This window comes from Misgurnus anguillicaudatus, chromosome 2 (assembly GCF_027580225.2).
Source record: "Misgurnus anguillicaudatus chromosome 2, ASM2758022v2, whole genome shotgun sequence".
Taxonomy (NCBI): Eukaryota; Metazoa; Chordata; class Actinopteri; order Cypriniformes; family Cobitidae; genus Misgurnus; species Misgurnus anguillicaudatus.
This window is the reverse complement of record NC_073338.2, coordinates 8,429,964-8,443,924: the sequence shown is the minus strand read 5'-3', so window position 1 is coordinate 8,443,924 and position 13,961 is coordinate 8,429,964. Positions and strand designations below refer to the sequence as shown.

Sequence of the window (13,961 nt, the reverse complement as noted above, 5' to 3'; positions counted from 1 at the left end):
AGGAGTACACTCTAAAAACTGCTGGGTTAAAAAACAACCCAACCATAACCCAACTGCTGGGTCACTATTGGACAGAACACGCGCTGGGTTGGCTTGACCCAACTGCTGGGTTAGACCATTTAACCCAGAATTCTGGGTTGTTCATTTGACCCAACCATTTGGGTACAATTAACACTCTTGCTGGGTTAAATGTTACTCAAGTGCTGGGTTATTTAATTTGACCCAACCAGTGGGTACAATTAACACTCTTGCTGGGTTAAATGTTACTCAAGTGCTGGGTTATTTAATTTGACACAACCAGTGGGTAAAATTAACACTCTTGCTGTCTCATTCCATTTGTTTTACTGGAAAGAACCTTTTTGTTTTCTAAAAAACATCCCAAAAATGTACATAACTTCACATAATGTAAATAAATTGTTACAGATTAAAAATATGTGAATAACTGAATTTTGACAAAAAATGTCAGATTGAACCTTAAAATTCCAATGTGACAAATTGTTAGATATAAAATAAATGTAACAAATACCCCCTGTAAAACAAAACTGAGAGGCCCCTGTTAATGTGATTTAAATTGCATTTAATTTTTTTCACATTTAATACAATGTTTTAATTACATTTTTGTATATTTGTATAATACAAAAGTTACAACCCCCATATAACATCAAACAATCCCCACGGACTTTATAACTCTTAATATTTAAACTATGATGATTAGCATTTCATTTACTTTACATTTTCATTCATCAAAATGTTATTAAAAACAAGAAGCGCTGAAACAAATTTTTTTTTAAAGAGCAGCTATGGTCCGATTCACATTTTTACATTTCCTGTGGTGTGTAATTGTGTATTAATTCATGTTAACGATATGCAAAAGGTACAAACCCCAAAGTAAACGATAATGCGAGTGATCTCTTTTCTTGGACTACAACAAACACAGATTGTAGGCAACAGTTTACTTCCTGGGATTGGTGACGTAGACAAGACCGAAATTATCATAATTCCTACCACTTGACCTCACAGCCTTTAAGTAAACTCCTGTTGGCATTGCATTGTGGGCGAATCTTTCAAACATAGCACTGAAATAGTTAATTATTAGTGATTAAATGTTGTCCTCAAAATGTTAACAGAGGAGGACTCATGTCCATCAATCTGATAAATGTCATCCTGGTGAAACTCCCAGGTGGGAAGACAATAGGTGTGTTCGAGATCATCCGGCGCTGCGCAGACCGATCGACGAGGTTTGCCGCTTGCAGTCGAGGGAGGAACTGAAGACGGAGCCGTCAAGCCGGACACCTGCTGCTTGCCGTAGTGACGTGTGCGCCGTGTTTCCTTGTTTATAATCGCAAATTAAGTGAATTAGATGCTGAATTTGATAAAAACAAACCTTTTGATAAAAAGTTGCAACCAGAAACATTTTATATCGAATATTTTAATTGCTGCTTAAACTGTATACCCGAAAATAACGGGAAACAAGCCTATATTATTAAAATACCAATAGAGTTTGTTATTTTCATTTTTATTTTATTACACGACACAATATAACATATTTTAGGATATTAAAGTGTTTTTTTCCTGTTTTAAAACATGAATTTATAATGTTTATTAGTGAAACTAAAGGTTGGATTAAACTTGAAACGCACGTGATCGTTGTCATCAATGAAGCGACCAATCAAGTAAAGCTGTTACGTCATCACAACTCCGGGCAGCCGCTCTGGAGAAGCTGCACCGGCTGAGCCAGCTGGCTACTCTCGAAACGCTCTCGCGGTACTTAAAAACCATATGACACAGTCACGTGCCTGCAGCGCCAGCTGAAGTCGGACAAAAGTACTAACCAAAATGCACTGCTTCAAGTCAGCCGCCGATCGGTCTGCGCAGCGCTGCATGAAGTCGAACACACCTATTGCTTTGTGTACTTAACATCAAAGACAAAAAAAACTTATCAACATCCTTCACCAAAGAGTTTGTCTCAGAGGCATTGCCTCCAACAATGGCAAAGGTCTGGCAGGTCCTTCTTGGCTCGTCCCGAAGTCACAAAACGTGCAACATCTCTGATTTTGCAGATATTCCACCATGTTGGTCCCCACCTGTTGAGTACACACCACAACTTAGTGATGATTTAAGTCAAGCATTTTTGTGAAAGTATCAAAAAATACAAATAAAATAACTGCAAACATTCATTCAAACTTTTTTATTAAAATAGTTCTAGTAATTAAGTAGTATATTTCACTGCTCATATTATGATATTATGGATTATTAATATAATCACAATACATGTAATATTATCTTAATATTACAGTGAAACTATAATTAGAAGACAATTAAAAGATTTTAGTAAAAACACCTCAAGCATAAAGATCGTGTGATCATCCGATAAATAGATATATGCATCTTGGATGGCTTGAGGGTGAGTAAATCATGGATTTATTATCATTTTAGGGGTGGCACGGTTCATGAAAAAAATCTGAACTGTTCGGTTCGCTTGTCTCGGTTCGGAGCGTGTGTGCGCCGCACGGTTCAATGGTTCATGGCATGCGCAATGTATGTAGCCTCGTGCCCTGTATGTGACCTCAGATAGCGTGTTTCCCTTTCGCGAATCGCGCGAAAGAAGAGGTGGCTGGTGTGGAGAGTGAGTTCTGCATGTCATGTTACGTTTAGAAATGGCAAGTGGGAACTAAGGAAGTCTGCCCGGGGTTGGAGGATGCGCCAGCATCGTATAAGTTTGGTGTGTGGAAACAGTTTTTATTTCATGTTACCTATGATGACAGCGGAAATAAAACAATAGATAGAACTGCAGTCTATGGGCTGAATGTGTTCGAACAGCCACAGGAGACCACCTTCTCTCCGACCATTTATCTGATCTGAGGTACTGAACACAATGTTTTACCTCTTTTCTGACTTCTGCCGCGCTATTTTTAGTCTTCCATTGATAAAACGAAAGCGGCTGATTTCCGCGTAGTTTCATTTTGCTAGCTTTTGAAAGTTGCGCAATCTTATTTCATAAATTGCCCCTCAAAGTAATCAGGACAGAATTGGTCAAAAGTGGACAAAAGAGACGGATTTAAATATTACAGGTGTAAAACTTATGTTTCTCTCTCGTCCACATATACTCTCTGCAGTATTTAAGCAGCCTCTCGGTGATAAATCTTAGAGCTACACTGAAGTTTGCAGTTTGATAAATGAAAGTTCTCTTTGTGTGCTAAAAAGGCACATAAGTTCATGTAGATGGCAATACACATTCTATTTTTTTGCCAAATAAATGTAAAGCATGTTGAAATCATCAATGTCTTCCCTCTTGCTGTATAAAAATCTCACCTGGCTTTCCTCAGAGATGGTCCCAATAATGTGCTAAGTCAAATTCAGTTTGTGCATGATTACATGATATAACTTTTTTAATACTGCATTCTAAATTATGGATAATTAATACATTAATAAGATAATACATTTCTGGAGTGTTAAAAAATTAAAAGAAAAAAAACAACAACAAGAACCGTACAGAACCGAGAACCGTGACCATAAAACCGTGATACGAACCGAACCGAGGGTTTTGTGAACCGTGCCACCCCTACAGGCTATTATGCGAAACATATCAATAACTACAAACATCCACGGACTGTAACGATAAATCGTGCAAATGCGCGATTTCTCAATGAATGAATTTGAATGAACTACGGTAAAATGCCGCCACATCCAAAGCCAGAGGGCGCTCTCATGCAGAAACTCCAATTGTGCCACAGAAGAAGTAGCATTACAAACCCTATTCCAGGAAATGTCTAAAGAATATCACCGTTCTTCAGATTGTTTCAGGTATTTTCATGATAATAAAGAATATTTTGAATAATTTTGTAATGCACGTTATAAACGACTCCGACTCAAAATGATTTTAGATTGAACACATGAAACACAGAATCGCAGCCTTGCGATTCAGAATCGATTTTAGACAGGTCTTTTTAAAAGGACACGTGATTTATTGTTACAGCCCTAACATCCACCCTTTTCAAAGTAGAAACACTAAAGCAAAAACTTACAGGTTGCATGTCAATAAAGGACCTCTGGGCCTCCACAGTGGTAGGTCTGAAGACTTCTCCTCCTCCCCTGTAAATGGATGGAGCTAGCAGAGTTGGCATCTTCAGTGCTGTTTCCCCTTTAGCAGCTAAATAATTTTGAGCAAATACAGTGTTTCAATAACATTTAAATAGTTTGCTGTAAATAACAAAGAAAAGAGAAACAATAAAGGTGCATTCACACGGGGCGAAAGGGTCAAAGCTTGACGGAAGGCTTGTCTGAAGCGTGGCCAACAGCCAATCACAGTGGCCGCAACGCATGCTCTTGTCTTGCATAAACATAATTGGCTGGCTCGCACTAGGTTATTTGCATAAGGTGATCTGATTGGCTCACACACACAATGACGCTTAAAAAGTTGAGAAATGTTCAACTTCTGCCGTGAGAAACAGCAGTGATGCAAAGTTGGTGGATCCACAATTAAGTTCGGCAAACGCACGACGTCACCCATTTAAAGTAAATGAGAAGGGTTAACACTTTCGCCCTGTGTAAAGTCATCAGGAGCCTTATTTGATAGCCCGCCCTCCCAATCGCACTTCCAAACTCAAATGCGTGAGAGAATCGTGACAAAACTGTAAGCACAGAGGGACCAGTAGATGTTGGGTTATTTCTAGGGGTGGGGCAAAAAAATAGATTCTTAGATGACTCGCGATTCGGACATGGGCTGATTTTGAATCAATTCACAAATATCAAAAATTGATTCTTAAATGTTAGTTTACAAAATAATAATGTGACGTTATCAGAACCAAAAGGCGGAACTCAACTGGGGTAGCGGTGATGCACACGGACAACTTAAGAGAGCGTGCACTGCACGAGCGCATAGCGGAGCTTACAAGAGCAGAAGAGAAAGAACATTTTAAATGCTTGTAGGACTTACTATACTGCATATATCTCTACATTGAATTTAGGGCTGTCACCATTACTCTATTCTTTATGAGGAGTTTCAAAAAAATCCTTGAGAACATCTTGAGTAAAATAGCGGAGATGCGGTTTAGTGAAAAAAAAAAAAATTACAACACTATCAGAAGCATACAAATCAGTGCTACGCTGCCTCTCTCTCTCTCTCTCTCTCTCTCTCTCTCGTTTGCTCACACACACACACACACACACACACCGTGCGCGTGGATCAGCTCCTGCGTGGGACAAGAATGCGCATCCTTGTGAATTTTGGAAGTTAAAGACGACTGAGCTGCAGTGGCCTGTTATAAGATTTATAAAACCACATTTGAGAAGAAAGGCGCAGCAAATCAAAAAGACCTGCGTGTTTCACAATTACTCTAAACGACCATAATGACAATGGTCTTTTATGTGCGATCTAACTTATGATCAACGTATTGGACACCCCTGCCCTAAACCATCCGTTGACTGTTTAACATGCATATACTTCTGTAAAAATATGCACATAGTTTGTTATTCAGTCGCTGGGTGCGCTGCATTATATAAATACAGTAATACTGCCAATCACTGTGTATAATGATGATGATTAGACACCTAACGTTACTCAGTTCGTGGAAGTTAATGCCTGTTAACATATAGAATTAATATGTCACGTTTAATAACTATTTTTACTGGTTTTAATGTCTTACATAAGAAACAGGACATATACTGTACTTTAATGCAACTAAGGGATAAATAATGTCATTCTTATATACATATATGACAGTTCAGAGACTAGTAGCAAAAGCACAAACATTAACCTGGCTTTGAGAGCAAATGTGATGGAATGACGTCACAGATATGCAAATTAGTATGTCAAGAATCGATTCTGAATCGAAACAGGATCCTAAGAATCGATTCTGAATCGATTCATGAGGGTCCAATCGATTCCTACCCCTAGTTTTTTGAGAAAACTGTTTTGCCCTCTGTACGCAACAAGTCACTTACACATAAAACTTAAAACTGGTTTATTTTACAAAAAGAAACAGATTATGCGTGATTAATTCGTATTTGCCGCTCATGAAACTGTGTTTGATTGCACGGCACTGTTTGCAGACCTGCAATGCTTTTGGCAGTATTTCAGCGCAAAAAACGTGCCAAAAGTGTAAGCGTAAATATTAAGTTTCAGTTTTACCTGTATATCCTTCAGGCAAGGAAATTCATACACCAATGCCTTGTCACATGCCTTCTTAGTGTCTGATGATGGCCTGTTATGTAGACAACAGCAGTTGATGAAGAACTTATGCAATATGGTAAGCAATATGGTAAGCTATTGCAGAAGCCTGTGTGATCTTACTTAGAATTTACTTAAAAATAATGTTGGTATTTTCATGTTCAAACACTAATGTTGCGTACACACCACACTTGAAGCATTGCGTTCCTAGCTCTTTACTCACGATTACATACAATATTTAACTTTGTGTCCTGCGCATTTTTCACTTGAGTTGAATATATTGTGGCAGATAAGTTTGAAACAAATAGCACATGTTTGCGGCAATCACACCGCCCTATTCGCGTCATTTGCATCACCCAGCGCAAGTTTGTGTCTTGCATTGACTTTGTATGTAATTTACTTGCGCAAATCTTTGAATTTGCGTTTGGTGTGTACGCCCCTATAAGACTCGCTATAAAAAAAGAGAATGGTCATTTATGTTTTCTAAGCATTTGCTTGCTACTATATGTTTGCAGGCTTATTTAAATGTAGCTTACTCAGGTTTCACCATTGGTTTCCAGCAGATGGGATGCAAGGAGTCTCACAAGTAGCCTCCTCTGCTTGTTGGTAATTGCTTGCACTTTAACGGTTTAATACGGATTTCCTCTCAGGGGTGCTTTCCAAAATCTGACAAACTGCCTATAAAAACAGAACAATCATCAATGTCTTTTTAGGTCCATTAGAACTGAAATTTTATTCAGTTAATATCCAATACAAATAAAGTCGATACTTACAAAGGCTGAAAAAAGTTCCACTGTCATGGTGATATGATCTGTTGGGGTCAATTCAGTGGATTCTACTGAACTCTGTTGGTGGATTGAACAAAAATCAAGAAAGAATATTTAAAGCGACACTCCACTTTTTTTAAAATATGCTAATTTCCCAGCTCCCCTGGAGTTAAACATTTGATTCTTAATGTTTTGGAATTCAGCAGCCGATCTCCGGCGCTACCACTTTTAGCATAGCTTAGCATAATCCATTGAATAGGATAGGAACTATACTCTCATACTGGCGTAATAATCAAGGACTTTGATGCCGTAACGTGGCTGCAAGAGGCGCAATGATATTACACAGCAGCCAAAAATAGTCCCTATAGTATCTTTCAATAGCAGGGGACTATTTTCGGGCACTGCGTTATATCATTGCAAACATGCAGCCATGTTACGGCAGCAAATTCTTTGAATATTACTCCAGAATGAGAGTATAGTTCCTAGCCATCTGCCTAGAAAATAGCAACTTTAAATTTTCCGTCAGTCTTAGTACACGATGTAACTAGAGAAGAGTCAAGTATTTAAATAGGAAAAATATTGAAACTCTGCTTATTTTTATTTTTGAGCGCGATGCTAAATGGTTTAATCAGATTCAATGAATTGTGCCAAGCCATGCCAAAAGTGGTAGCGCCAGACTCGGAGATCGGCTGAATCGATTCCAAAACGGTAAGAATCAAATGTTTAAAGCATCATGAAACACTAACCAACACTTTTTTAGATGTTTAAAGAGTTAGTTGTGTTGCACATCATAGAAGACAATGTTAGTATCTGTTAATTTTGAACATTAGGTCAAAACTAGTTAATTTTTAGCTTTTTTTGTGATATTTTTGTCTTCCGGGTTTAAACTCCATATTGCATAAACGTCACGGGCTGTAGTAGTGGGCTCAGGATCACACATGGATACGGTTCTGTATAGTAAAGTAAATGTGACTGCGCCATTACGCACACTCTGTAAATACGTTGGATGATTTTCCCAGCGATGCTGTCAGGGCTAGACTCACCATCAACTGAATTTGCTCAGGAAAGCTTCGGGAGGCAGGTTGACTTTGATATGTCCTGAGGACTTTTCCTTATCTTCAAACACGCTCTTATTTCAACTATAACAGTTTTACTTGACCTTTGTTTAAATAAAATATTATATTCAGTTTAATTATTTTTGTAATAGGCCTACTGCTATTCCTAGTTAATCTTAATATTGTTACACTATATCAGTTGCCCTGCCCACTCATCTGCTTTCTTCTCACAGCGTCCACGCCCATTTAGGTTGAATTTTTGGTTGAAGTGGAGTGTCCCTTTAAAATCACATACTTCAGCGTGCAGTCGGTGTAACTCTACTTTGTGGTTTGATTGTCGGCCAAAATGGCGAATTGCAACGGGGGCAAATAATATCAGTGTTATGATTGGTCAGGCACCTGTCAATCAAACTCCCCTAATACTTTCCACACACAACTCACTATTATTGAGTCTAGTTTCCCGCCCGATTTAAAATAAGTAGCTATACTTGTGGATTTAATACGAAACGTGTTTTCGCCTTGTAACTAAATACAATACAAAACTATGGTGAACATGAACGTCAGTGTATATTTCTGACTGTTAATTTACCTCAGGATTTAACGTGTGACGGCAAGGGGTAATTTACAGCGCTCCGTCTAGATTTAATATGAAACACGAATCCCCCTTTCGAATTTTAAATTATTCATAGATGAATACGATTTTAGTGATTAATTTACAACGTATAACTTACTGAATATTTCAAAAGAATGCAGATATAGCTCGACTACGACTTAACGATGAGGCATGTTTCTCATAACAACTGTTGGCACAGAATAAAAAACATTAACCCCACTCCCCCACATCAAACATGTATTCTGAACAATGAAATATGCTTTGTCCTACGACAACTTCTTACAAAAATAAGTAAAAATTCACATTAACTCACCATGAAATACCGCCTGGTCCGAGTAGCGTGATCCAGTCAGAAGCGAAGAATCCAGAAAGTGCGGCAATTAATAAACCAATTGCTGGGTCAAAATAACCCAACCAGGTGTTTGTTTTTCAAAATGATCCTGGCTTTGACGGAAACAGAAGACACTGTCATTAAACGTGCCCCAATCGCTTCCTCTGACAACTATAAGATGTGCCAACATACTTTCCGCACACAACTGTAGTGAATATTATGTTTACCTCCGGAATTACAAGTGTGCTAACGGGATGGTTTCGTTTCAGCAACAACATAGGCCGTTTCTCAATCCGAAGGTTGCAGCCTGCGGAGGTCGGATATGCAGGCTGTATACGTCATCAAGCCTTGTTTATTTAAGTTAACTGAGCATTACGTTCGCAAGTCATAAGCATATTACAACAGTTTACAGTTAATAATAGTCAACTTTATAATAAGACAGTCATAATGACGTATGCAGCTTACAAATACGACTCCAAACACTAACAAATGCGGCCTCCGAAGGCTGCAGGCAGAAACGGCCATAAACAGGCTTTTGTGATCCGAACTACTTTTAAACTTCCGGTAGACTTCGCATATAATTATTGACAAAATAGTCAACTGAGAGTAGATTATGTCTGATAACAAGCAATTTATATAAAAAATAAATTACCTTAGTTTACACCACATAGCTAGCTACTACGCTGAAATTGTGTTACTGTGACAACGCGCTTCCGAAACTACGATCCTCGTTCTGGATTAAATATGAAACGCACTTTATCAAACATAGCCTACATACAATAACGTTACCCATATCTGTGGAAAAGCGAATGAAAATAGCAATGAGCTTGCCCCTACCACAACTACAACATTTATAATATAAAAATTGACATGAACTTACCATAAAATACTGCCCGCTTTGAGTGGCGTGCACCTCGCTTCAGAGGAAATGAAGTCCTCCAGAAAGTTCGACAAAAAATGGCAGAACTTGCATCCTTACAGTAACGTAACTTAATTCGGACTTGGCAAGGAACAAATAATAGATTTATGAGACCCGAAATGAAATAAATCCGCCGTTCTAAACACTACAGAGACATTACAGCCAGCGGTGATTTCCAGAATGACGTGCCGAGGTGAGGCTGTGTTGGGCGGGTACATCAGCGCAGAGCGCTCAGTGATTGCCTGAATCTCGAAGCTTCGACATCGTTGGGGCACATTTTTAAATATACGATATCTTCAAAAACCGATCGAAGTTTTGAACTTTACACACATACATTGTCGCCTAAAAAACTCTTAAAACTACATTTGGTAATATTTAAATGATAATATTTTGAACATTGTGAAGGCTGCCTTGAGAAACGGCCAGCCAATGAAAGGAAAATAAACCATTTGCTGGGTCAAATTTACCCAACCATGTGTTCATTTGTAAATTACCCACTACATTTCATTTGACCCAGCATGAGCAACCCAACAGTGTGTTTAAAGTACTCCAAACAACCCAGAATTTTGACCCAGCATAAACAACCCAACAATGTGTTTACAGAAACAACCCAGCATTTTTTAGAGTGTAACTTTAATAAATTAAGTATTTACATTCCATACTGTGAAACTTAAAACATTTGTTCTGTTAAAGACTTTACACATCTATGGATGATTTTACTTTTAATTTAACAATTACATTGTTTCTTTTTTTTACACTGCTGTAGTTTTGTTTATGTACATTTCAGTATTTCATTTATATACTGTAAAATTACAAATTCTGTCTTAAATTCAAACGAATTGATTCAACCTGTTACATTGTTACTTCAATGTGCATGATTTCTGATATTTAATAAATATATTTATACTTGATGTCAGTAAGCAGTCCTTTAAATGATTTTGCAACTGACAACTGTAAAAATTTGAGTTTGTAGTTATTTTGCAGTCAAATAAACATTTATTTGCTGTTAACAATGGTCTTGATTTACAATAAAGCACATGATAAAAATAACCCAGCAAGAATAACCCAAACCCAGAATATTAATCCCATAAATGATTAAAATGACTACACGTTGGGTTTTTTCAACAACCCAACCTGCTGGGTTAAAATGTTTTTTACCCAACGGGCTGGGTTACTTTAACCCAGCATGTGTTCTGTCCAATATTTACCCAGCGCTGGATTGCCAATTGGGTTGTTTTTAACCCAACCATTTTTAAAGTGCACTTCATTCATGACATGGATACTGTAGTAATCATACAGAGAGAACATAGTTGCATACCTTTTATCTTTTGCTCGCTTCTCCTCTTCTTCTTTTCTTTTTCAACAGATTTTCCACGACCAAAAGTCAAGACTGAACCAATTCTTGGTGACCACATAATCGTTTTTGTATTACCTATTTTTATCAGCCATTTCACATAATATAGAAAAACAAACATGTGCAAAAAATATGTGCCTGTATTTATAATGTTATAATTGAAAAACGCATTATTTGGAAGAAAGTCAACATTTTTTCACTGTATAGTGCATCCCCTGTCTCCCCCTGTCCATTCCATTTGGGAGAGACCCACAGGCCCGCGCCACTTTCCCACAGCTTCTCAGGAAGCAAGGGCGCCAATTCACAACACAGTCAAATGATAGTTAATAGAAAACCACTTCACAGGCCGCATACGATATTTTTTACTGTTTTATGAAAAATGACGCCCTGTGTGGTTGCCCGGTCCGCCCGTGCCAAAAAACTGCTACTGGTTGTCAAGCCTCTGAAGTTGTATTTTGGTAGTTTTTGTATGATTTGCTGTCTTTTAAAACAGTGGTTTTCAACCTGTGGGCCGCAAAGGTATTGCAGGGGGGCCGCCAATTATTATTATTAAATGAAATAAAAATATTGTTCATACATGTAAAATGTCTACTCATATTAAAATGTGATAATTTGAGAGATATAATTAAATAAATTAAAATAAATATTAAACCATAACTATGTGTTTACTATTCGAGCTCGCTGATTGGTTTTAATAACAACCCGCCAATTTATCTAATATTTTTTGCTGCATACATGCTACTACTTTAAACATGGATAAATGGCTGTCAACGGGATCGCTGAAAAGGACGAATACAGACATTTCTTCATCCACAAGTAAGCCTGACTCTGAAAAGACTGAAAAGAATAAACCCAAACGAAGGAAATATAGTAGTGAGTAGCGCTGGGTTTCACGTATGTGGGAGCGGTGAACGAGCAGCTACCGCTCTGTGTTTTATGCACAGAAGTCTTGGCAAATGAGGCTTTGAAGCCAAACGAACTCTGACGGCACTTGGAGACAAAACACAGAGAAAATGCACCCAAGCCTATTGAGTTTTTTGAAAACAAACTCAAAGAGTACCAAAGCAGGAAAAAAACGATAGAAACTGCGCTTTCTGGCAATGACAACATTAAAGCAGTTGAAGCATCTTATCGCGTTGCAAAGCTCATCGCAAAAGCTGTAAAACCTCACACGATTTGTGAAAATTAGATTTTACCTGCTGCAAAAGAAATGGTTTGAGTGATGTGCGGAGCACTGACGTGGGACTTAGCACTGACGGAGCAAGAGCTATGGTGGGTCATCGCAACGGAGTCGTTGCACGCATGAGATCTGTTGCGCCACTCATGAGCTCCGTCCACTGCAGTTTACATCGGGAAGCGCTAGCTACCAAGAATATGCCCACAGATCTCCGCTGTGTTTTGGATGAGGCTGTTAAAATAGTAAATTACATAAAAACTAGGCCCCTTCAGTCACGCTTGTTTCGACTTCTCTGTGAAGAAATGGGAAGTGACCATGTTCAACTTCTTTTACATACTGAGGTACGATGGCTTTCACGAGGCAGGGTGCTTACTCGTCTCTTTGAATTACGCAACGAAGCACGGATTTTTTTATCTGACTTAAAATGTCCCCTTTCGGACCGTCTCAGCGATTTTGAGTGGCTTGCAAAATTGTCTTACCTTTCTGACATTTTCAATCACTTAAATGGAGTGAACTTGAGCCTTCAAGGCAAATCGGTAACAGCGTTTCAAGTCCAAAATAAAATCGAAGCCACTATAAAGAAAATGGACATTTGGGCCAGGCGAATTTGCAAATCAAATTGCGAATCATTTGAGAATTTGTCACATTTTATGACAGAAGAAGCAACGAGCCTTCCCGCTTCGGTTAAAAAACTGATTGAAGAGCATCTACAAGGACTGAAGAGCCAGATGCGTGACTACTTTCCAACTCCAGATGTTCATTTTACCTGGATTGAAAATCCTTTTGCAGACGTGTGTGAGGGAGCCGTCACAAGTTTAAGTGCAAACCAACATGACAGCCTTCTGCCTTGTGACAGTGCTTTAAGATTAACATTTTCACAAAAATCGTTGACAGATTTTTGGATTCACAGACTCTCCGAGTATCCAGATCTTTCTGACAAAGCTCTGAGATTTTTGATGCCATTTCCAACAACCTACTTATGTGAAGCTGGATTTTCTGCATTGGTGGCACTCAAGACAAAATACCAGAATAAGCTTAACGCCAAGTCTGATCTCCGCTTGCAACTTTCTTCACTTCAGCCTGACATAAAGCGCTTAGTAAATGCTAAACAACACCAACCTTCGCATTAGGTAAGTGACATTTTGTTGTTTATGATGTCTTTTGTCACCTGAACACGCTAATAAGTTTTCTTGTCACGTTATCCGTTTAAATAAATTATGAACACATTTGTGCACATGTGCTTGTCACTCGAGCCTGACTCTTTTGGTTTGTCCTGCAGTCTCTGGCGGTTTTGACTGCTCGTCTCAACCCTGCTCTGCCTGATCCCTCTGACTGATTTCTCTGCTGACGGGCTACCCACTTCAGACCTCTGCCTTGATTTGGTTCTCCCGTTTTCCTTAACAAGTGTCATTTGGTGACCCGACCCGTTATGTTCATTTTCTATTAATTCACTACAATTACCAGTTTATTCAATAAAGACAATTAACAGTCTTGCTTCTGAATCCTCATTTACTGTACCAACACAAATAGCGGATTCCTTTAAAAATTTTTGCAGTGGGCCGCGGGAACCTATGTG

General features: G+C 38.5%; 1 long non-coding RNA gene across 5 annotated transcripts; it reads right to left on the bottom strand.

The window, feature by feature from the left end:
- Positions 1-815: 815 nt before the first annotated feature.
- On the bottom strand, positions 816-10,110 carry LOC129426468 (uncharacterized). Of its 5 annotated transcripts, none has more exons than XR_012371590.1 (7): positions 9,816-10,110; positions 8,918-9,044; positions 6,943-7,014; positions 6,706-6,847; positions 6,131-6,203; positions 4,026-4,150; positions 816-2,084 (listed from the first exon to the last, which is right to left on the bottom strand). It is a non-coding gene; the product is annotated as an uncharacterized lncRNA (long non-coding RNA). The 5 variants fall into 5 exon arrangements; XR_008638449.2 differs by having other exon boundaries at positions 8,918-9,048; positions 9,816-10,108; XR_008638450.2 differs by lacking the exon at positions 9,816-10,110 and adding an exon at positions 9,163-9,683 and having other exon boundaries at positions 8,918-9,048.
- Between the last annotated feature and the right edge of the window lie 3,851 nt (positions 10,111-13,961).